Source organism: Centropristis striata, chromosome 18, assembly GCF_030273125.1.
Source record: "Centropristis striata isolate RG_2023a ecotype Rhode Island chromosome 18, C.striata_1.0, whole genome shotgun sequence".
In the NCBI taxonomy this organism is placed as follows: domain Eukaryota; kingdom Metazoa; phylum Chordata; class Actinopteri; order Perciformes; family Serranidae; genus Centropristis; species Centropristis striata.
The window spans coordinates 31,209,825-31,234,168 of record NC_081534.1 but is presented as its reverse complement, the minus strand read 5'-3'; the positions used below and the strand labels follow the sequence as shown (position 1 = coordinate 31,234,168).

The window sequence follows — 24,344 nt, the reverse complement described above, 5'->3', positions numbered from 1 at the left end:
TTGATTTCCCATCAGAAACAGAATAAAGGTGCATTAATTCAATGTGGCGTAATATCAAAAATATGCACATCAATAAATGCTAATGCTCATTTTGTGTCTCACACACACACACACACACACACACACACACACACACACACACACACACACACACTCAAGGCCAAACAGATGTCCACTCACAGGTGAACTTACATCAACACACACTCTTTGGCTCGCTGTGACACTGTTTCCATTTACTCCTGCAGGCTTTACTACTGTTAGTCTCTCTCTCTGTCTGTGAGGACACACACACACACACACACACACACACACACACACACACACACACAACCACACAGACACACACTGACACACACACACACACACACACACAACCACAGGGAGAGGAAACCATAGGAACAGATGAAGGCGCTGTCAGCAGCACCTGCTCCTCCTCCACAGCCGGCTCTCCTCCTCATCCTCTCTCCTTTGTCTCTCCTCCTCCCGGCCCTCCCTCCTCTCTCTGCTCCTCTCCTCTGGATTTCTTCACCTCACATCCTCTTCTCTCCTCTCCTCTCCTCTCTCTTTTCCTCCTCGAAAACACAAACACACTGTAGTGGAAACACTCACTTTGTTTAAGACAAAACGTGAGTTTGATTTGTCCTTTTAAATCCTCTTTAACTCGACCATTAGGCCACTTAGGAGCTTTGAAATACATGAAAAATCACAAAACCATTCAGATAAAACACAAATTAACTCTATGGAGTCGTTGGCTATTTTGTCCATTTTGTCCATTTTGTCCATTTTTGAATCCTTTTCATGTCTTTTTGTGTCTTTTTTGGTCATTTTGTGTCTTTTTTTGGTCATTTTGTGTCTTTTTTTTGGTCATTTTGTGTCTTTTTTTTTGGTCATTTTGTGTCTTTTTTGGTAATTTTGTCCATTTTTGAGCCCTGTTCATGTCTTTTCGTGTCTTTGTAAGTCATTTTGTGTCTTTTTTTGTGTCTTAAGTCTCCTGCTGTAAGCTCCATGTGTAAAACAGCAAAAGTCCAGGACAGATTTTTCAGATGTTCTCCAGACTTCAGTAAACCTCTACAGTAACTGGACGGCACTTTTGATCTGAATTAAACACAAGTAAGAAGAGCCTTGGAGATTATTGATTTTTTAAAAATTCTTTAAAAAAGAATTTTCACTGTTGTTTGTCCTGTTTCTTGTCGAAGTTTCATTCCCCCTGAACTCTGACCTCCAGCGAGGAGCAAATCACACGACTCGGCCTCTTCACCAGCAAACACAAAAGAGACGATATTCATCAGAGAGAGAGAGAGAGAGAGAGAGAGAGAGAGAGAGAGAGAGAGGGAGAGAGAGAGAGAGAGAGAGAGAGTTGTTGTATTAAGCCTTTGTTTAATTCTCCAAGATCTCTTTGTCTTAATGTCTTTTTGACCCCTGACACCTCTCTCTCTCTCTCTCTCTCTCTTTCTCTCTCTCCCTCTCTCTCTCTCTCTCCATTTCTCTCTCTCTAAACTCTGTCCATTGTTGGAACAGTTTCAGTCTTTCACTCTTTCTCTCCCCACCTTTTTCCTCTCTCCTACTGTCAATCATTGTCCTCCCACCTCTGTCTCTCTCTCTTTCTTTTACTCCTTTATCTCCCTCTTTCTCCGTCTCTCTCTCTCTCTCGTTCTCTCTCTCTCTCTCCCCCCCTCTCTCTCTTTTCCTCCTTTATCCTGTTGATCTCCTTCTTACTCCAGCTTTTCTTTCTCTCTGTCCATCCTCGTCCACTTCTTCTTTCCCTTTTCCTCTTTCTTTCTCTCTCTTGTTGGATCAGTTTCAGTCTTTCACTCTTTTCTCTCTCCTAATGTCAATCTTTGTCCTCCCCCCTCTCTTTGTCTTTCTTCTCCTCCTTTATCTCCCTCTTTCTTCGTCTTTTCTTTCTCTCTGTCCATCCTCGTCCACATCTTCTTTTCCTTTCCCACTTTCAATTTCTCTCTCCCTCTTTATTTCTTTTTCTATGTCTTGTTGGAGTTTCAGTTTCAGTCTTTCACTCTTTTCCTCCCACCTCTCTCTCTCTCTCTTTCTCTCTCTCTCTTCTCCTCCTTAATCCTGTTGATCTCGCCCTTTCTCCTTCTTATCTCTCTCTCTGTCAATCCTCGTCCACTTTCTCTCTATATATCTTGTTGGAACAGTTTCAGTCTTTCACTCTTTTCCTTCCTGTCAATCATTGTCCTCCCCCCCCTCTCTCTCTCTTCTCCTCCTTTCTCCTCTCCATTATCTCCCTGTTGCTCTTTTCTTTCCCCTCTCTTTGTCCATCTCTCTCTCTCTTTCCTCCCTCTTTCTTCTCTTTCTTCCCCTCCTTCCTTCCGGTGCTAGTAATCACTCCTCACCTTTTTCCCCATTTAAAGTTACGTTCTGTCGTCTGTAGTTTTTAATTAATCACGCGACTCGTTAACGAACTCTCCCCCTCGACCGTTAATTAATCAGGTTTCTGCCTTAATGAACAGTCTAAACTCGTTAAACCTGTTTCGCTCTTAATTAGCCCGTTAGCTCCGGGGCCTAGCGCGCCGACAAGACTATTAGGCACTACTACGCCTTAATGGCAGCCCAGCGCCAGTGTGTGCGTGAGCGTGTGTGTTAAGATTACCTCACTCCCTAATGGTGCTGCTCAAATATTTATAGGGCAGGAAGCTGAATGGGAAGAATGATAGCGCTCAGGGAGACAGCGGACACTGAGGGAGTACATGAGAAGACTGATGCTGCCTTCAAGTGCTCCTCGTAAGCTCCAACTTCCGACCTCGGAAGTTGTAAAGATATGGAAAGCCCAAAGGGTCACAGCATGCCTCTCTGCTGCAGAGATGTGTGCATGTCACCCAGCGGCTGGAGCTAACCAGTGTCCACAAATGTCTCTAATTTAACCCTGAATGCTATTAAGGCAGTTCACAAACACGACATGTGTCAGTGTCAGGATCTCACAGCATGCATGACACAACTTCTTCCATATTAATGATCAGAATCATCAATCTGTGTCACGCTTTTGTTACTGCTGAATTACTCAGAACATCAACAATACGAGCTTGTCACGGCTGCACAGCTGTGAAGGTTTGCATGACTTAAAATTAATTATCTGCCCACATCGGCTGCACGTGTCAAGGCATTTGTCTTTTGCAAAATGTCCAATGTTGTATAAAAGTTTGGCTATCCAGTCATGTTTTAGTGCATGTTGTGTACCATTCAACTTTGCTTTTTTTGTCTTGTTTCAGAGGTTGCAGCAGGCTCAATTTTATGGCTACAGAAAATACATTTAAAAATCACATTTATAAATATATATGATATAATATGAAACCTGGAGATCTGAGGATTCCATTGGTACCAACCATGTCATGATATCATGTCAAGAAGGGTGAAATAATGCGTAATTTTTCCGAAGACATGGCCAATTTTAAGCGATCCTCTGATCTCTGACTACATGATATCTGAATGAAAATGGGCTTTATGTGTAGCCACAAGTCTCCCCTTTACATACATGTCTGGCTTTATGATGATAAAATACAGTTTAAGGCAAAAACCACAACGTTTTCCTCATGCAATATTCTGGATCTGATGAGCCTAATTGGCCATTTTCAAAAGGGGCCTTGACCTCTAACCTCAAGATAACCAAAATAAATTGTGTTCTATGGGTACCCACGAGTATCCTGTTTGGAGACAGGCCCACTTTATGCGGAAACGTGTTAAAAATGGTGGATTTGAATACTAGGGTCCACAAACAGTCTGTGAATCCGTTGCATAAATCGGGTATTAGTGGAAAGCTAAGACTCTTGTGGATCCAATGAGTCCAAATGGCCATTTTCAAAGGGTTCCTTGACTTCTACTCTCACTATATCTGAATGAAAATGTGTTCCAAAGGTACCCACGAGCATCCTCTTTAGAGACAAACCCACTTTATGCAGATTCCATGCATATAAATGTGTTAAAAATGGTGGTTTGAATACTGGGGTCCCTAAACAGTCAATGAACTGCATAAATTGGGTACAACTGGAAAGCTGAGACTCTTGTAGATCCAATGAGCCCAAATGGCAATTTTCAAAGGGTTCCTTGACTTCTACTCTCAATATATCTGAATGAAAATGTGTTCTATGGGTACCCACGAGTATCCTCTTTAGAGACATGTCCACTTTATGCAGATTCCATGCATTTAAATGTGTTAAAAATAGTGGATTTCAATGAGCCCAATTTTCTTTATGTGTGATTATATTGGTCCCCATAGCATACCATGAACACTTCTATGTGGCATTTATTGTTGACCTGCTATCTCCCCCTAAAAATCCACTGCACACAACCTCTAATTCTCTATAACAGGAGGTGACAAATGATAAAGGGTTAAACCTATTTGCTGTCTGTACATGTAGACGTGTAACTCGAGTTAGACTTGCTTCAAGTGACTTAAGACTTGGACTTGGACCAAAACACTTTAAAACAGCTGTGCTGAGTGACATGGAGAGGAAGGGATCCAGGAGGATCAGCAACCCGAGCAATCAGGGGACAACACAGGATGTAAACAAACCCAGAGCTATTTGGAAACGTATTTTAAGTACACTCAGAATGTCTGATATCATCACGTCCTGCTTAGACACCAGTGTGGTCACACACAGAAGTGTCCTGAGTAACCAGAAGGCTGTTGAGAAGGGATGATTCATAAAATAAAGATATATCTTTGTAAGAATAAAAATGGCTGACTGGGAGTCACTGCAGACTGTTTTCCTTCTTACAGCTAGAAGATCTAGAAGAAGAGATCAATTGATACAATCTTGTTAGTATCAGGGTTGAAATAAGGCTCCAAAGTTAGGTAACTTTTAGCAAAATTGGTTCTTTGGATACTCACAAGTCTCTTTACAGACATGCCCACTTTATGCAAATCCCATGCAGTTTGAGGTAAAAAACAAGCAGTTTTTCTAATTCAGTCAGTAAAAATGTGTTATTTTGTTATTTTTATATTGTATGTGAGTATTTGTGCATCCTGGGGTCCCTAAACAGTCTGTGAGCTGCATAAATCGGGTCTGACTGGAAAGCTGAGACTCTTTTGGATTCAATGAGCCCAAATGTCTTCATATAAGATGATATTAGTCCCCAAAGGGGTCCCTTGACCTCTGACTTCAAGATATCTGAAAGATAACAGGTTTTATGGGTACCCTGAGACTCCTCTTTACAGACATGCCCACTTTATGCTGATAATATGCAGTTTGAGGCGAAAAAACAAGCCGTTTTTCTCATTCAGTAAGTACAAATGTGTTATTTTTCCCTATTGTATTTGAGTATTCTTGCATCCTGGGGTCCCTAAACAGTCTGTGAGCTGCATAAATGGGGTCTGAGTGTAAAGCTGAGACTCTTGTGGACTCAATGAGCTCAATGTTCTTCATGTGTGATGATGTTAGTGAGTGAAACTTGAGCTCAGTGGATAAAATTGATTTTAAAGGACAAATAAAATGTGAAAATGTGACTGCTACATATAAGTTGGCTAGTGATGCTCACTCAGTGTTGTGATGGCTGTATTTGTATTTAATGTTTGTGAAAACTGCATTTAATGTTTTTTATGCTGCCGTCTTGGCCAGGTGTCTCTGAAAAAGAGATTTTTTTTTATCTCAGTGAGGCTTTTACCAGGTTAAATAAAGGATACATAAAATGAGCTGCTGTGACCTCTAGGATAATCACAGCCTCATGAAACTTTACAACCACAAACTAGAGACCTGGAGCATTCAGAGGATGGATGGCTGACACACTAGATTCACAATAAGGGGCTTTCTCAGCAGGAAACACAACACAAGAGCTCGCTTTTATCTTTTCGCCATAAAATGCAATTCTTGAAGATTTCTCCAAAATGTCAATAGCTTTTGAAACCAAATCACAGCATGGGATTTTCTTTGGTAAAATGGTAAATGGACCTGCACTTATATAGCGCTTTTCTAGTTGCTTTGCGACCATTTAAAGCACTTTACACTACAGACTGCACTCATTCACCCATACATTCATACTGGTGGCAGAGGCTACCTTAAACGGTGCCACCTGCCACCATTGGGAATTCATTCACACACCAATGAATGCAGCATCGGGAGCAATTTGGGGTTCAGTATCTTGCTCAATGATACTTCAACATGTAGGCTGCCATGGTCAGGGATCGAACCACCAACCCTCCGATCACTGGACGACCCGCTCTACCAACTGAGCCACAGCCACCCTTTGTTCTGGAGAATATCTTGACCATGTTTTTTCAGTTCTTGAGGACAAAAAATGGCAAAATTTTGCACAAACTCTGTGCAATGGACTTCAGCTACTGTCACTCATGCAAAACATTGCATCAGTCAACACCGCGCATGTTAAAATATCCCACTATCAGACTCTGGAACAATGTGCTGAGGATCTTTATATGAGTTATGGTCTCAATGGGAAGTTGAGAAGTTAACAAAACAATAATTTGTTGCAGCAATTGAGTCCTGAGTCGTTGTTTGGACCTTCAGGCCTTGGAGTGTGAACGCTCTGCCAGCAGAGTGAGGTCACTCCACTTGTTTCCAATTCTGCTCACTTGTTTCAGGAATTCTCTGGCAACAAGTGTGAGGATCTCAACAAAAAAAGAAAAAAAGAAAAAGAAAAAGGAAAGAAGATAGAGGCAGATTGCTACATGTGTACGGAAGAAAAAGGAACACAGTGTGTTTTAATTGGCTCATGATCCAAAGAAAGAAACGAGGTGATGTCACCCCCATTCATAGATTTAGCCTTTATTATAAGGAGAGAGGGACTTAAGAGTCATAATCAGATTAAATGACACGTCGATGGTTATCTTTAGCCACGTGGGGAGCAGAGTGACAGGCAACACATGACACACACACACACACACACACACACACACACACACACACACTGAGACGAGCGTGAGGCAGAGGTGTTGTGTTACACTGATAGAAGAGGGATGGATGGATGGATGGAGGGAGGAAATGAGAGGAGAAAGAAGAGAAAGATGAAGAGTGAGAGACACTGGGAATGAGTGAGAGAGAGAGAGAGAGAGAGAGAGATAGAGAGAGTGAGAAAGAGAGAGAGAGAGAGAGATACAGAATGTTTTGGAGGGATGGAGGGAGGAAATGAGAGGACAGAGAGAAAGATAAGGAGTGAGAGACTCTAGGAATAAGTGTGAGAGAGAGAAAGAGAGAGAGAAAGAAGGAAAGAGAGAGAGAGATGTGTTGGAGGAATCAAGAGTGAGACACTGGGAATAAGTAGGAGAGAGAGAGAGAGAGAGAGAGAGATGGAGAGAAAGACAGAGAGAAAGAGAGAGAGATGTTTTGGAGGGATGGAGGGAGGAAATGACAGGAGAAAGAAGAGAAGAAGAAGATAATCTGGGAATAAGTGAGAGGGAGAGAGAGAGAGAGAGAGAGAGAGAGAGAGTTTATGTTGTTTTCTGGCTGTTAAAGAAAGAAAGAAGCAATAAACGAAAGAAAGAAAGAAAGAAAGATGAGGGAAATAGGTCAGCATGAACTCACTGTTGAGGGACTGGGTGGAACCAGATGGGAAACACATGCTGGGAAACACACACACACACACACACACACACACACACACACACACACACACACCCAGTGTGAGTGTGTGTGGGTGGAGTCTGCTGTGACCTCTTGACTCCAGATGGAGGATGACACGCTTCCTCCCTCGTTCTTCCTCGTTCACTCCCAAAACTGATCCATGTGATGTAATCACACAGATCATTTGCTTTGATTCAGACACTGTCACCTCCAAGGCATTCTGGGTATTTGAGTCCCCCAAGTGAGCCTCTACAGTCACCAGTACAGTAAGCTGAAACTCCACAGGAACACTACATGTGAGTGTGTTCAGTTTAAGACTATAAAAACTACAAAAATACTGACAAACTCACCTGTAGATTATAGAACAACTTCAAAAAATACTGCCAAATACACCTGGAGAATATAAAAAAACTACAAAAAATATTGCCAAATACACCTGTAGATTATAAAAAACTACAAAAAAATATTGGCAAATACACCTGCAGATTATAAATACTACAGCAAATACTAACAAATACACCTGCAGATAATAAAAACTACAAAAATACTAACAAATACAGCTGCAGATTATAAAAACTACAAAAAATACTAACAAATACACTTGCACAATTTAGTCACAGATTATAAATATTATTTAAAACAATTTTTTAATTTACTGTATGATTACTAGAGAAAACACTGTCAAATTTAGTCCCAGATTATAAATATGATTTAAACATTTTTTTTTAATTTACTGTATGATTACTATTGAAAACACTGTCATCAATATTATTTAATTTTTCAAATGTATTTACTGTATGATTACTATTGAAGACACTGTCAAATTTAGTCCCAGATTTTAAATATTATTTAAAAAAATACATATTTTTTGTATTTACTGTATAATTACTAGAGAAACCATTGTCAAATTAAATCCCAGATTACAAAAATTATTAAAAAATATTATTTTTGGGTATTTACTGTATAATTACTAGAGAAAACACTGTCAAATTTAGTCCCAGAATATCAATAACAGGTCATAAATTCTTCAAAAAGTGTGTAAAACATGACTAACAAGATAAAACATAAGTTGTAATGTGTGTTGTGTAGCAGATGTAGCAGCTGGAGGTTGTCGGGGTGTTGCTACATCAGCATGTTGCTACATCAGCATGTTGCTCCTCCTGACTCTCCCCAGGTGAACTAACTCACTAACACACCTGAGTGGGCGGACTGAGGAAACATCGTCACTTTGAAGTGATTCTGAAACATTCAGAGCTGCGACTGAAACAACATCTTGTGAAATGCGTCATTAGTGTTTGTGTTCATGCGGCGTACAGGTGAAGGAGTGTGTGTGTGTGTGTGTGTGTGTGTGTGTGTGTGTGTGTGTGTGTGTGCTGGGGGCTGAGGTGACGCAGCGTGAGGCTAAGCTCTCTCGCTTTCAGAGCAGCTGAAGCGTGAACGGCTGATTGTCTCCATGGCGATGAGGAGCCTGCTCCCGACACCTGTTGTCGTCATACCTCGGCGACAACGTCAAAGTGTGTGTGTGTGAGTGTGGGGGTTCATTAAGCAACACACACACACACACACACACACACACACATGAAGATGAATGCTACATTAATCAGTGTTTGCTGGCTGATTTTTCAGTTTTACATTAAAATTGAACCCAGAAACGTCGTAACAGCTGTTGAGCATGTTACGTTACAAAGATCTCAGCTTTGAAAAATTATATAAAAAGAGACGCAGGGACGCTCCAGAGTCTGCAGAGGAACAGCTGACTAACTACAACTAACAACATTTTAATTCTACGACCTTAAAAGCATCAGATTTCAAAATAAAAGCACAGGAAGTGGGAAACCATGGGGGGAAAAAGAAATAGAGAGACAGAAAGTTGTAAAAAAGGTGCTTACATTTTAAATTCTACTACTTTAAAAGCATCTAAGATTTCAAAATAAAAGCACTGAAAGTGGGAAACAATGGGGGGAAAGAGAGAGAAAAAGAAAGAAAGAAAGAAAGAAAGAAAGAAAGAAAGAAAGAAAGAAAGAAAGAAAGAAAGAAAGAAAGAAAGAAAGAAAGAAAGAAAGAAAGAAAGAAAGAAAGAAAGAAAGAAAAAGAAAGAAAGAAACTTAAAAAAAACAGCTAAAAAGGAACTTAAATTATGAATTCCACTTCTTTAAAAGCATCTAAGATTTAAAAATAAAAGCACAGAGAGTGGGAAACAATGGTAAAAAGAGTCTTTTACAGTTCTATAGTTGACATTAGATGGAGGAGATACATTAATCAGGGTTTTATTAGGTTGAGCTTAAAAAACAGCTAAAAAGGTGCTTAAATTTGAATTCTACTACTTTAAAAGCACCTAAGATTTCAAAATAAAAGCACCGAAAGTGGGAAATAATGGTAAAAAAGAGATAAACTTAACACGTTTTGGTGAGTTCAACCTATCAGGTCATTCAATAAGTACAAAAGTGACAGATTTATGGATGTGCAGGACTCAGAACAACCACCTGTAGCAGCAGGACGACCCTATATCTTGCCCAAGGAGCTGGGGATCGAACCGACAACCCTGAACCTTGACAACCTTCAGATAATATTAGAATCACACGGCGGTGACTAACAGCTTCCTCTGTGTTTCACAAACATCATATCTCAGATATAATCACAACCAGCATGTAAACACACTCAGTGACACCTAAACGTTGTCAACATTTACCACAAAACTCTCCAACGTGACTCAGGCTCATGTTTAATGTCACCTGATCACAAATAGAGTCATTATTATTCCTTTAAGAGTGCATCAGAACCGTATGGAGGCCCGTTTGACCCGTCACATGTGGAGCTGCACCACATGGCGGCTGCGTGGGAATAGTTTGGGATTTTCCACACGTGTCACTGATGTGGTTCCTTTGTAAACTTATTGAAAGAACCGACAAACAAACCGCTCATCATAATGGTCGTGGTACGGCCAGCTGCTTCCTGTGGCAGGTGCGTACGTCACCACAGCTTCCTCGCTTTAGCCTCTTCTTTAACCCATAGGAACCTATGGTGACACCTGTGTAACACTTTAAACCTTCTATAATCTCCCATATTCAGTTTAATGCTTCACATTCATTTCAAAAAACTTATTTTTTGTTACGAGACTAAGTTCAAACCCATTTAACAATTCTAACTAGTTAATATGATGTCCTTTATTGCATTTAACCCTAATAAGGTTTGTTATTTGTTTTTATTTATTATTGATTTAGTATTATTTTGTTACTTAAAAACAAATCTGAAAAATAACTTGTTGTTAAAAAGCACTATTAAGGTCACAATTTTAATATATGTTGTAGAGATGCAGAGAAAAAGGCAGTTTATTTCGAGTTTATTTATTTTAAATTAAGAAATATCATAAAAATAAATACCATAAACGTCCAATGTGACATATATGTCACATCACAGATCTTTGACATTTAGGGGTAGTATTTTTTATAAAAACATCATAAATGTTTTCTTTCAAAGATCGCCAAAAATACACAGTTTATCATAAAAAAGAAACTGTCAAACAGGCAATATTGTTAAAAAACTGAACTTTCTGACAGTCCTTGAACTGATCATAGGTAACAAAAGTTTCCATTAGGAGAAAGTGACCAAAATGAAGCTTTAAATGTTGATATTTGTGTCAGAATCTCTCTATTCTCCATGTGTCATTTAAAATAAAGTGTTTGCACTAACCAGATCCTGTTAAAAACATTAAATTCTGCTCTTCTTTAACCTCCAACTAACATCTCACAGCTTCACCAAGGAGTTTATTTTCTGTATCTTTAATTCCAAACAAATTTGCATATAAAAATACAGTCACGAAACCAGTCGTCGCTCCGGTTCTGCAGGTTGCAAATAGCTGAGCAGGTGTGAGCGTCCAGTACAGTAGAGCAGCGTACAGTATGTTCACTTTAACTGCACAAACGCTTTTCCAAAAAAAAACAGTCTAAAAGGTACTTAAATTATGCATATTAGATTTCAAAATAAAAGCACAGAGAGTGGGAAACAGTGAAAAAAAAGAAAAAGAGAGAAAGAAACTTAAAAAACAGCTAAAACGGTGCTTAAATTTATATTCCACGACTTGAAAAGTACCTTAGATTTCAAAATAATAGCACAGAAAGTGGGAAACAATGGAAAAAGAAAGAGAGAGAAGCTAACAAAACAGCTAAAAAGGTGCGTTATTTTTAAATTCTACTACTTCTTTAGTGGTACTACTACATTAAAAGCATCTTAGATTTCAAAGGAAAATGCAAAAGAAGTGGAATGCAATGGAAAAAAAGAAAGAGAAAGAGAAAGAAACTTAACAATGAAAAAAAAAATTCTACTCTATGTGTCATTTAAAATAAAGTGTTTGCACTAACCAGATCCTGTTAAAAACATTAAATTCTGCTCTTCTTTAACCTCCAACTAACATCTCACAGCTTCACCAAGGAGTTTATTTTCTGCATCTTTAATTCCAAACAAATGTGCATATAAAAATACAGTCACGAAACCAGTCGTCGCTCCGGTTCTGCAGGTTGCAAATAGCTGAGCAGGTGTGAGCGTCCAGTACAGTAGAGCAGCGTACAGTATGTTCACTTTAACTGCACAAACGCTTTTCTTTTGTCTTCATAAGTCAAACAGCTGACTCGTAATTTGTTTCTAGTGAGTCAGTGGTGGATTCTGGGAAAGGGTTGGGTAAGGATGACCAGGACTGATGGGAAATACATCAACACACACTCAAACACACACACACGAGCTCCAGATTGTTATGTATTTTATTGCTTTGGCAACACAGTAGTGACAGTCGTGCCAATGATGGATGTTTGAATTTAACCGAATAGAGGGAGAGGAGAGAGACAGAGATGAAAGACAGGGGAAGGAGCTTAAAAAACAGATAAAAAGGTGCTTTATTTTGAAATTTTACTACTTATTTTGTGCTACTACTACTTTAAATGCATCTTAGATTTCAAAATAAAAGCACAGAGAGTGGGAAACATTGGGGAAAAAGAGAGAAAGAAACTTAAAAAAACAACTTAAAAGGTGCTTTATTTTTACATTCTACGACTTCTTTAGTACTATTACTACTTTAAAAGCATCTTAGATTTCAAAATAAAAGCACGGAGAGTGGGAAACAGTGGGGAAAAAGAAAAAGAGAGAAAGAAACTTAAAAAAACAGCTAAAAAGGTGCTTTATTTTTACATTCTACGACGTCTTTAGTGCTACTACAACTTTAAAAGCATCTTAGATTTCAAAATAAAAGCACAGAGAGTGGGAAACAGTGGGGAAAAAGAAAAAGAGAGAAAGAAACTTAAAAAAACGCTCAAAAGGTGTTTTTTTTACATTCTACTACTTATTTAGTGCTACTACTACTTTAAAAGCATCTTAGATTTCAAAATAAAAGCACAGAGTGGGAAACGGTGGGGGGAAAAGAAAAAGAGAGAAAGAAACTTAAAAAAACAGCTAAAAAGGTGCCTTATTTTTAAATTTTACTACTTCTTTAGTGCTACTACTACTTTAAAAGCATCTTAGATTTCAAAATAATAGCACAAGAAGTGGAAAGCAATGGAAAAAAGTAAGAGAAAGAAACTTAACAATGGAAAAAAGGGAAGAGAGAGAAAGAAAGAGAGATAGAAACTTAAAAAAAACAGCTAAAAAGGTACTTAAATGATAAATTCCACTACTTTAAAATAAAACCACAGAAGGTTGGAAACAATGGAAAAAGAGAAAGAGAGAATGAAACTTAAAAAACTGCTTAAAAGGTGTTTTATTTTTATATTCTACTACTTCGGAAGCATCTAAGATTTCAAAATAAAAGCGCAGAGAGTGAGAAACAGTTGAAAAAAAGATAACGAGAGAAACAAACTTTAAAAACAGCTAAAAAGGAAATTACATTTTAAATTCCGCTACTTTAAAAGTATCTTAGATTTCAAAATAATAGCACAGAAAGTGGGAAACAATGGGAAAAGAAAGAGAGAGAGAAGCTAACAAAACAGCTAAAAATGTGCATCTAAGATTTCAAAATAATAGCACAGAAAGTGGGGAAACAATGGAATAAGAAAGAAAGAGATAGAAACTTAAAAAAACAGCCTAAAAGGTACTTCAATTATAAATTCCACTACTTTAAATGCATCTAAGCTTTCAAAATAAAAGCACAGAAAGTGGGAAACAATGGAAAAAAAAGAGAGAAAGAAACCTAAACAATAGTTGAAAAGGTGCTTAAATTTTCAATTCTACTATTTTAAAAGCATCTTAGATTTTTTTAAAAAGCACAGAAAGTTGGCAACAATGGAAAAAAGAGAGAAAGATAGAAAGAAATTTTAAAAAACAGATGAAAAGGTGCTTCATTTTAAATTCTACTACAGTAAAAGCATATTGGATTTCAAAATAAAAGCACAGAAAGTGGAAAACAACACACAGTTAGTGAGCTTGACCTTTACCCTAGCCTTAACTTAAACCTAAATCAAACCCTTAAACTGAGTCTTAACCTTTAAAACTGCATGCTGTGCGAGAACAAATAACTCCTGCATCTGCAGATTTGTCCATTACCTCATGGAAAAAGTGAAATGCTATGCTTTAAAAAAACTTAATTTTCTGCTGTTGTGCAAACCCCAAGCTAAAAGTGATATTAGTGGTATGAAACTACTATTATTACACGTTGATGCAGAAACCATGCAGCCCTCCCTCCCTGACCCCGTATCATGGTCCTCCGTCTATCTCTGACACTGTGTGCAGTAGCAGGAGGTGAACCAAGCCACAGGCTGATTCCAAGATGGTGAAAATGATCCATAACTAAAAGTTATGAGCATGTTGCTGGATAATCTCTTAACCCTCTGAAACCCAATATTTAGAAAATGTTTTCTTTGCAAGATCGCCAAAAATACAGTTTATCATAGAAAGAAACTGTCAAACGGGCAATATTGTTAAAAATTAAACTTTCTGACGGTTCTTGAACTGATCATAGGTTACAAAAGTTTCCATTAGGAGAAAGTGACCAAAACGGAGCTTAAAATGTTGATATTTGTGTCAGAATCTCTTTATTTGACATGTGTCATTTAAAAGTGTTTGCACTAAGCAGATCCTGTTAAAAATTCTGCTCCTCACGTGACAAATATTCACTGAAAATCTGTTTTCTCTCTTCTCTTTTTTTGGTTATTTTTGGAAAATGTGTGCCTTTTTTGGTAATTTCACTTCTTTTTTGGTAAGTTTATGTTTATTTTTGGTAATTTTGTGTCTTTTTCGGAAATTTTGGCGGTCAGGTGACAAATATTCACTGAAAATCTGTTTACACAGAGCCGAGAGGAGAGGACAGGAGAGGCTGGAAACATGATAATACTTCAATATGTGGACTATTTTGGTCATTTTGTGCCTATTTTTTCAAATTTTGTTTCTTTTTTTTTGGTTATTTTTGGAAAATCTGTGTCTATTTTTGGTAATTTCACGTCTTTTTACAATCGTACAATATGTGCAAAACACTATTTTTTCCCAGTATTCCTGACACTTGTTGGCATTGTGTTGTTTACAAAAATTCAAATTTATTCCAATCAAAAAAAATTTTTTCAAGATATCAAGAAAAATTCAACTTTTTCTTCTTTTTTTCTATGATTTCTGTCATTCTAACTGTATTATATTGCACATAGAGCTGCAGGACTCATATATTTATATAGATTTTATATATTGCAGTGAAACACAAGAACACAGTGAGTAGAAAATGTAAAAAGAGCAAGAGAGAGTTAAATAAAGATTCAGTAAACTAGCTTGAAAACAAACAGTCCAGGATTAAGTTTTGTGTCAAAGTTCATCACCTTAAATAGATTTGTTTTTAGAAAGTTCTGACCTGAAGTGATTGATAACGGCTCCTCCTGAAGAGCTTCCACAGCACTGTGGTGTTTTCTATAAACGGCAGGATTCTCTTAAAGAAAACTCCCCCGTCTTACCACAGAAAGAGGAAGTTCCTGCATGACATCATGTCTGATTGGCAAACTGCTGGTCTGAGCAGCAGACTGATCAGCAGCGAGGCTCCGTCTCCTGATGGAGGTTAATCGAGAACATGGAGGCTCTGACCCTCGCTCATAACTCATTCCTGGCTTCTGCACACTCAGCTAAATGTTGAAGGTTGCAGCTGATTCAACGAGTCTCAGAGCATCAACACTCAGGAAAACATACTTTATATATTATATTCCATTTCTGCCAATACGTCCCCCTGAATCCTACATTTACATTTAGTCATTTAGCAGACGCTTTTATCCAAAGCGACTTACAGGAAGAATATTTCTATACTGCTCCTTTACCAGTAAATCAGAAAAACATGCATGTCTGTGAAATTCCACAATATCTTATTGACCTGAGTGGGTGTTTTAACCCTGTGAAATATATGTTTTTACAAATAATATACCAGACATTATCATCAAAATGTGCAACAGGCCTTAAATGGATCATAGTTAAAAAGAGTTTACATGGAAAAGTTTCTTTTTTTTGTTATTTTTGGAAATTTTGTGTCTTTTTTTGGTAATTTCATGTCCTTTTTTGGTAAGTTTATGTCTATTTTTGGTCATTTTGTGTTTTTTTTTTCGAAATTTTGTGGGTCATGTAAAAAATATTCACTGAAAATCTGTTTACACAGAGCTGAGAGGAGAGGACAGGAGAGGCTGTTTACACAGAGCAGAGAGGAGAGGACAGGAGAGGCTGTTTACACAGAGCAGAGAGGAGAGGACAGGAGAGGCTGTTTACACAGAGCAGAGAGGAGAGGACAGGAGAGGCTGTTTACACAGAGCTGAGAGGAGAGGACAGGAGAGGCTGTTTACACAGAGCTGAGAGGAGAGGACAGGAGAGGCTGGAAACATGACAATACTTCAATATATATAACATATATAACATGTGGAGACCCAATTATTTTTTCCAATATTCTTGAGACTTGTTAGCACTTGGAAAAGTGTTTATTTATAAATTCCATTTTATTCCAATTTTTAGAAAATAATTTATCAGAGAAATTCAACTTTCGTTTTCCTTTTTTAAAAAAAAATGATTTTCTGCACAAAGACATGTTTGAGTTGTTCCCACTTCTAGCCATGATTGTGCTGATTCCACAGAGCTGCAGGACTTATAGATTGTTTTTTTAATAGATTTTATATATTGCAGTGAAACACAAGGACACAGAAAGGAAAAAGTGCAAAAAAACGCCCTGAAACAGCTTGTTGGGGTTGAAAGCGAAACTTTACTCTCAAATGAGTCTCAAGTTCAGTAATTAAATCACGGTATTTGACCAGAACAGATCCTCATCCACTCCTGTTACACCTGAAACTACATCTACCTGACAAATGAATGGAAGAGTCACCACAATGGTATTTCACTAGATAGGGGTTCTTTGTTTGATGGTTTTGAAGAGCGACTTCACTCTAAATTCTCTGTTCCGTTGGTTTGAGATCTGTTGTTCAGTGTGACTCATTTTCATAATCATCAAAACACTCATTGACTCCTTGTGGCTGCATTTGTCATGTTTTTCTGCTCATTTATTCATGTTTCTCTTTGATTTCTCACCTGTCTGTATGTGTCAACAGCCTCATCACATTTATTACAATGCGAACACGATCTAATTATGCTCCTTTTTCTAAACTCCCATGGCACAAATCTCCTGTTTGCATGTTCAAAATCATGCTGTTCTGTCTCTTAAATTGCACTGTAAAAAAATAAAAATCTGTTGCTTTTACAGAAAAAAAATGTCAGCTGTGGTTACCAGCATAGTTCTGCAAAAAATACAGTACAAATGTAAACAACTTTACAGGACAACCTGTACATTTTACTGGTATTCAGTGTGCAATAAATAATAACAAAATGACAAAAAAGGACACAAAATGACTTAAAAAAACAGACACAAAAGACACAAAATGACAAAAAAAGACAAAATTTTAAAAAAAGGCACAAAATGACAAAAAAATACACAAAATGACAAAAAAAAGACACAAAAGGCACAAAATGACAAAAGACAGTAAAGGACAGTATAATCTATCTATCTATCACATTTTTTCTCGTAGATTTGCCACTTTCATCTCAAAGAGACACAAAAGACAGAAAATGACAAAAAAAGGCTAAAAAAGGACACAAAAAGACAAAAAAAGACACGAAATGACAAAAAAAAAAAAAGACAGAGAATGACAAAAAAAGACAGTGCACTGTCATAATTATACTGTCCTTTACTGTCTTTTTTTTTGGTCATTTTGTGTCTTTTTTTTGTCATTTTGTGCCTTTTGTGTCTTTTTTTTTTGTCATTTTGTGTCTTTTTTTAGTCATTTTGTATCTTTTGTGTCTCTTTGAGATAAAAGTGGCAAATCTACGAGAAAAAAATGTGCAGATGCCGTTCAACTCTCATATATTCCATCGTGCTTGTGTTGTCAGACAGCTGAGCGGAGAGTTGTTTCATACAGCGGTTGTCAAGTTTTTGCTCCGACCTTAATCGACAGCAGACGCTCTGCTTGTTCTCCATCCATAACAATCGTCTGTTTTTTTATGAGCTAATATTTTCAATCCTCTCCGCTAGTTTAAAGTGATCCTCTGTCCCAGCTGTTTGCCACCTGTTCGCTTTGCGTGCGTTTTCCCGTTCTGTCCGCATGCAAACATGTATTTCCATTTACGCCGTTGCCGTGCACGGGGCTGCAACAACAAACTGGATTTATGCTGGTGATGATATCAGGGGCGGCCAAACGGCTCTCTCAGCGCCTCAATAAACCCAGCGTGGGCGCGTTTACCCCTGAATTATTCTGCTGTTTAGCTCTATCCAAATACTGCGGCGACCCGTAATTTGAGCCAGTTCAAACAGTTTGACGTTCGCAGTCAAATTCGACCGCAAATTTGCAACAAAACTGCACCAAACAAAACTCTGGTGAATCATTCACTGTTGTTGAACCTGATGTTATGTTTCTGTATGTTTGGTTTATACTGTGAGAATGTATTGTGCTGATGGAAGCCACATTTCCCACAAGAGGGAAGAGGAGAAAGTCCTCGACCCCGAACACCTCGCTGTTAGAGCGCCACGGTTACCCAACTGGAGCGGGACAGCTGCTTCCGCTGGAAAAAGTAACCAAAACAAAGCTTAAAATGTTGATATTTGTGTCAGAATCTCTTTATTCTCCATGTCTCATTTAAAATAAAGCATTTTCACTAACCAGATCCAGTTAAAAACATTAAATTCTGCAGATATCGACTGAGAATCTGTTTATACAGAGCAGAGAGGAGACAGGAGAGTCTGGAAACATGATAATACTTCAATATGTGGACTATTTTAGTAATTTTACATCTTTTTTTGATAATTTTGTGTCTATTTTTAGAAAATTTGTGTCTTTTTTTTGATAATTTTGTGTCTTTTTTGGTTATTTTTGGAAAATGTGTGTCTTTTTTTGGTAATTTCACGTCTTTTTTTGGTAAGTTTATGTGTATTTTTGGTCATTTTGTGTCTTTTTCGGAAATTCAGTCAGTCATGTGACAAATATTCACTGAAAATCGGCTTACACAGAGCTGAGAGGAGAGGACAGGAGAGGAGAGGCTGTTTACACAGAGCAGAGAGGAGAGCACTGAAAACATGACAACACTTCAGTATGTGGAGAAAAATGTTTTTTCCCAGTATTTGAGACACTATAAATTCCATTTGATTCCAATTTTTAAACAAAAATCAGATACATTTACCATTTTTTGGGGTTTCTTTTCTGATTTCTGTCATTCTAACTGTGTTTTTCTGCACCAAAGACATGTTTGAGTTGTTCCCACTTCTAGTCATGATTGTGCTGATTGAATAGAGCTGCAGGACTTATAGATTTATATAGATTTTATATTTTGCAGCAAAATACAAGAACACAGTGAGTAAAAGACAGCTCTTTGGGGTTGAAAGTGAAATCTGAATCTCAAAATGACACTTTTCTGACCCCGAACACCCCTCTGTTAGAGCGAGAGAGTTACCCAACTGGAGCGGGACAGCTGCATCAATATCAGACTGGAGACGGAGAGGAGGAGAGGGGCGAGAGAGTAAAGATGGCCATGAGAGAGAGAGACAGAGAGAGAGAGAGAGAGAGAGAGAGAGAGAGAGAGAGAAGAGGTCAGCGAGGTGCTATTTTTATCTTCCCTGAGTCGTGTCTCGGCTTGAATGGAGGCAAAGAAGAATTGTGTTGAAAGGCGCGCGCACAAAAATTATTTCATAACCTTGGCACACAGCAGGCTGCTGAAAGCCAGCCATCCCTCTCACTGTGTGTGTGTGTGTGTGTGTGTGTGTGTGTGTGTGTGTGTTATCATGAAGCCATCATCGCTCTGACTTCCCCGGAGAGCTCCGAACACATCTTCTCATTGCAACATTTTCTGTTGTACTTGTTTGTTTTTTTTATCATATCTCTTCGGATTTTGGCTTGTAGTCACTTGTTCTGCCTTTATAGTCCCCGGGTGATGTTTATATTACAGTGTGAGTGTGTGTGTGTGTGTGTGTGTGTGTGTGTGTGTGTTCTTGTACTTCCTGCATAGTGAGGACTGGAACACGTTTTTAACCAACAGAGTGAGGACATTTTTGCAAAGTGAGGACATTTCGGCCGGTCCTCACTTCTTTAAAGGCTTTTTTGAGATTTCAGACTTTGTGTTAGGGTTAAAGGTTACAAACAGGTTTATGTTAGGGTTAATGTTGGGCATTTAGTTGTGATGGTGAAGGTTCGGTTAAGGGGTCTAGGGAACAAGGTTATTATAGTTAACGAAAACGAAATAATGGAAACTAGAATTGAAAAAACATAAATAAGAGAGTTTAAAATATGATTATTAACAGAAACTGTATTGTGTGGTTACAAAACTAACTAAAATTATAGTGAAAACGTCCTTCGTTTTCGTCTTTGTCAACTTCTTTCCTACATAATGAAGATGGATCAGACAAAGGAAATAAAGGCAAAATTTACTGTGACCTCTTTTAATCTCCAACCCAACAAATACCCCATTACAAAAAACTACAACTAATAAAAACTAAACTAAAACCAGGAAACTCACTCTAAAAACTCATTAAAACTAACTGAATTTGAAAACAAAAATTCACAAGGAAATTAAAACTAAAACTAATGAAAAATCCAAAAATATTATAAACTTGCAAGGGAATTCACTGTTCCAATGAGGGTCCTCACAAAGATAGAAGTACATGAGTGTGTGTGTGTGTGTGTGTGTGTGTGTGTGTGTGTGTGTGTGTGTGTGTGTGTGTATGTAAGCATGTCGGGGCAGGTAACATATTCTTTTACAGCTCTCTAACATAGAAGTATTTCTACCAACCACACCACCGTCTGTGTCAAACCAAAATCATCCCAGCTACTTCGACTGATGGTAATTCAGCTCGCTGGAATGTGTGTGTGTTCGTGTGTGTGTGTGTGTGTGTGTGTGTGTGTGTGTGTGTGTGTGTGTCGTCCAGCTGACTTCTAGTTCCATTTCTGGTTGTGGTCACATTGAAATTCGCTCCTCTCCTGCTGTTGTAACTATTTCGTTCGAAGGAATTCTCCGTGTTTTTACTGGACGCTGCACAGAAACCAGTCAGCCCAGTCCACAATCAGGCTGGTAAAGATGAAACAAAATACCCCAAATGCCAGTGAAACCAGTACAGCCAGCCTGTGCAGCAGGATGTGAACTGGGAGAGCTAGTTCAACAATAAAACAGCCAAGAAGACAAAGTCAAATCAGTTCAAGAGACAGTTTGGAAACCAGTAACTGTCCAAGTTCAAAGCAGCAACAGAGACCAGTTCAACAACACACAGACGTCATAGAAACCAGTCCAACCAGTTCAACAACAACAACTCTTTAAGTAAAAAATTCCCTTAATCCCTTTAACTCAACTCAACTCAAGGTCCACTTATTAGCTTTCCTCCACAACCCTCTAAAGGTCTTCAACAGTTCATAAGTTCTGTAAAAAGCTGGTAAATTGACTCTAAGTTAAGATATTTTTTGTTAAACTTTTTGATCTGACTCAGTTTGGCTTCATGTCTTTCCTCTTACGTCCTGTCCCATAAAACTGAAGGAATATTTATAAAAAGGAAGCAGTTTATCTGAAGTAAACACTGAGACTTTAACATCATAGCTGCCAAAACAATGAAGAACTGTGCACCTTATTGAGCTGTTTAGGTTTAGAGACTAAATGTCTGTTTTGGAAATAAGAATAATGTTTTATGGAGGAACATTTCTTTTGAGTGGATTTATGTCGTTTTGTAACGCAACATTAAATCTGAAATGCACTAGTGGAAAATCCTCCAAAGCTAAATGGAGAGTGTCCAGCAGTGAGGATATAACCCCGAACATGTGAACATCACACAACATGCACAAAGACTTTGATAAGTGGACGGAAAATCAGCTTTTTAGGAACATTCTTGGCTCAAAAACACACACAGCGCTCTGTTCCACTCTGCTGTTTATAAACTCACACACTTTATCACACCCAAAGAATCTGTTACAGATATATCTTAATCTTTTACACGTTTGTTAAATACATTATGTTAAGATTAATTTAATTGAATAAAAACTTTCGTTTTTCACTTGTGCACCGTTATGGGACAATGTTGCCCACAACAAACCCCAAAAACTGAGCAACTACAAATGATGTGGCATTCCGCAGGGATCGTTTGTCGGGCCTCTCCTTTTTTTTTTAAGTTCTCACACTAACTATAGTGTATTTAGCCAAAAATAACCTGAAATATCTCACTAAAATCAGGAAGATATCCCACATTACATACAAGTTAACATAAATAATGAAGATTTATAACATTCAGATTATGTTTATTTAGTCTATTTTAAGAAAAAAACAAAAAACATGGATTTATGTCGTTTTGTAACGCAACATTAAATCTGAAATGCACTAGTGGAAAATCCTCCAAAGCTAAATGGAGAGCGTCCAGCAGTGAGGATATAACCCCGAACATGTGAACATCACACAACATGCACAAAGACTTTGATAAGTGGACGGAAAATCAGCTTTTTAGGAACATTCTTGGCTCAAAAACACACACAGCGCTCTGTTCCACTCTGCTGTTTATGAGCCTCACACACTTTATCACACCCAAAGAATCTGTTACAGATCTATCTATGGGACAATGTTGCACGCAACAAACCCCAAAAACTGAGCAACTACAAATGATGCGGCATTCCGCAGGGATCAATTGTCGGGCCTCTCCTTTTTAAGTTCTCACATTAACTACAGTGTATTTAGCCAAAAATAACCTGAAATATCTCACTAAGATAGGGAAGATATCCCACATTACATCGAAGTTGTTACTATTGTTAATCAAGTGTGTGTGACTGCTTACCTGTCGGTCTGCACGTGCTCAGTTTGGTTTCAGCGGGAGTCCCGACAGAAAGTGTCCTCACGTGGCCATCCTGGAAGAAAACACAGCAGAGGAGGGTCGTTAAATGTGAGTGTGTGTTCATGACCTTTAACCACTTGGAGCCCATTTATCTGCCTGTCAACACAAACTTTCATTCACAGATAAATTCAGAGGAGAGTCCCAGAAATAACACACATGTTGGGCTGAATCCTGCAGAAATTCTGCAGAAAACATGTAGAATATTTTACTTTTAACCCTCTATGGTACGGTGTTGCCCCATTTTTGGCCTGTCAAATTTCTACAATGCATCTTTTTGAGTGATGACGATATTTTAAAAAAGAGGGAAGAGTATAGGGAACCAATAGCAATGCTTTAATCTGTCACATGATCTCTGGGAGGCCATATTGAAACCCTATTTTGCAGACTTTTCCAAAGGAAACAACTTTTTTTGCCACAAAAAATCCCTCAAAACGTAATTTTCTGGCCCTTTTACATCTGGAAAAAAAATATATTGCTACTGATAGGAGAGTAAACCTTCATTTGATAGTTTCATACACTTAGACTGTTGAAGACATTCATTTCAATGTGTTGTTGGTTCAATGGTTCAATGTTTCCAACAGGCAAAATTCAGACAGGAAACTGGTTAAAAAAGTTCCTTTTATAATGTTTTTAAATCTAAAATGTTATGTACTGTTTCCTGTTGAAGCTACTGAATCGTTTACACATGTTTATTCAATAAATTATGTTAAAATACATTTTAAAAACTTTCTTTTTCACTTGTGCACCGTTATGGCACAATGTTGCCTACGGACAACAAACCCCAAAAACTTCCACAAAAAAAAAGAATTAGAACATTTCTTCAGATTATGTTTATTTAGTCTATTTTAAGACAAGAAAACACTCCACATATTTTTTTTTCCTAACTGGTATCATAATGCGTACCATAGAGGGTTAATAACAAGTTGCAGCCATTAAAAAAAATGTTTAATCTGTTTAAATATTTCACTCAATATTTTACTCTCATGCAGCTGAAATGAGGAGTTAGAAAAAGTGGATAAATCTTAAAACTGAGAGGAGAAACGTGTTTGTCTAAGTATTCGTGTATATTCAAGTGGTTTTATAGTGTGTTTGCATGCTTGTGGATTTAATCAGGGGTTTCCGTGTGTGTGTGTGTGTGTGTGTGTGTGTGTTTGTCTGCATTTCTGGGGAAGTCTGGTCACTATCGCAACAGGAAATAAACAGGATGTGGTGGAGGAAGTGGTCACCGGAGGTGTGAAGCAGAGAGCCAGTCCTCCTCTTTTACTATACAACACACACACACACACACACACACACACACACACACACACACAGTAAATAGTTTGTTTAGGGAGGAAGGGGTGAGAGAGAGAGAGAGAGAGAAAAGAGAGGGAGGATGATGGGGAGGGAAAGAGAGGAGGGGAGAAGTGGTGTGAGAGAGAAATAACGAGAAAAGGGAAGGTAAAAGAAAAACTGATTCTAAGAAAGCAGAGGCAGAAACTAATGGTAAA

General features: G+C 38.0%; 1 protein-coding gene across 1 annotated transcript in view; it reads right to left on the bottom strand.

Annotated features, from left to right (window-relative positions):
- hivep2a (HIVEP zinc finger 2a) overlaps positions 1–24,344 on the bottom strand; it is a 159,728-nt gene that overhangs the window by 61,282 nt on the left and 74,102 nt on the right. The window contains exon 3 of the mRNA XM_059356338.1: positions 22,798–22,867. The gene's annotated coding sequence lies outside the window, so the exon portion shown is untranslated. The remainder of the gene's footprint in view (positions 1–22,797; positions 22,868–24,344) is intronic.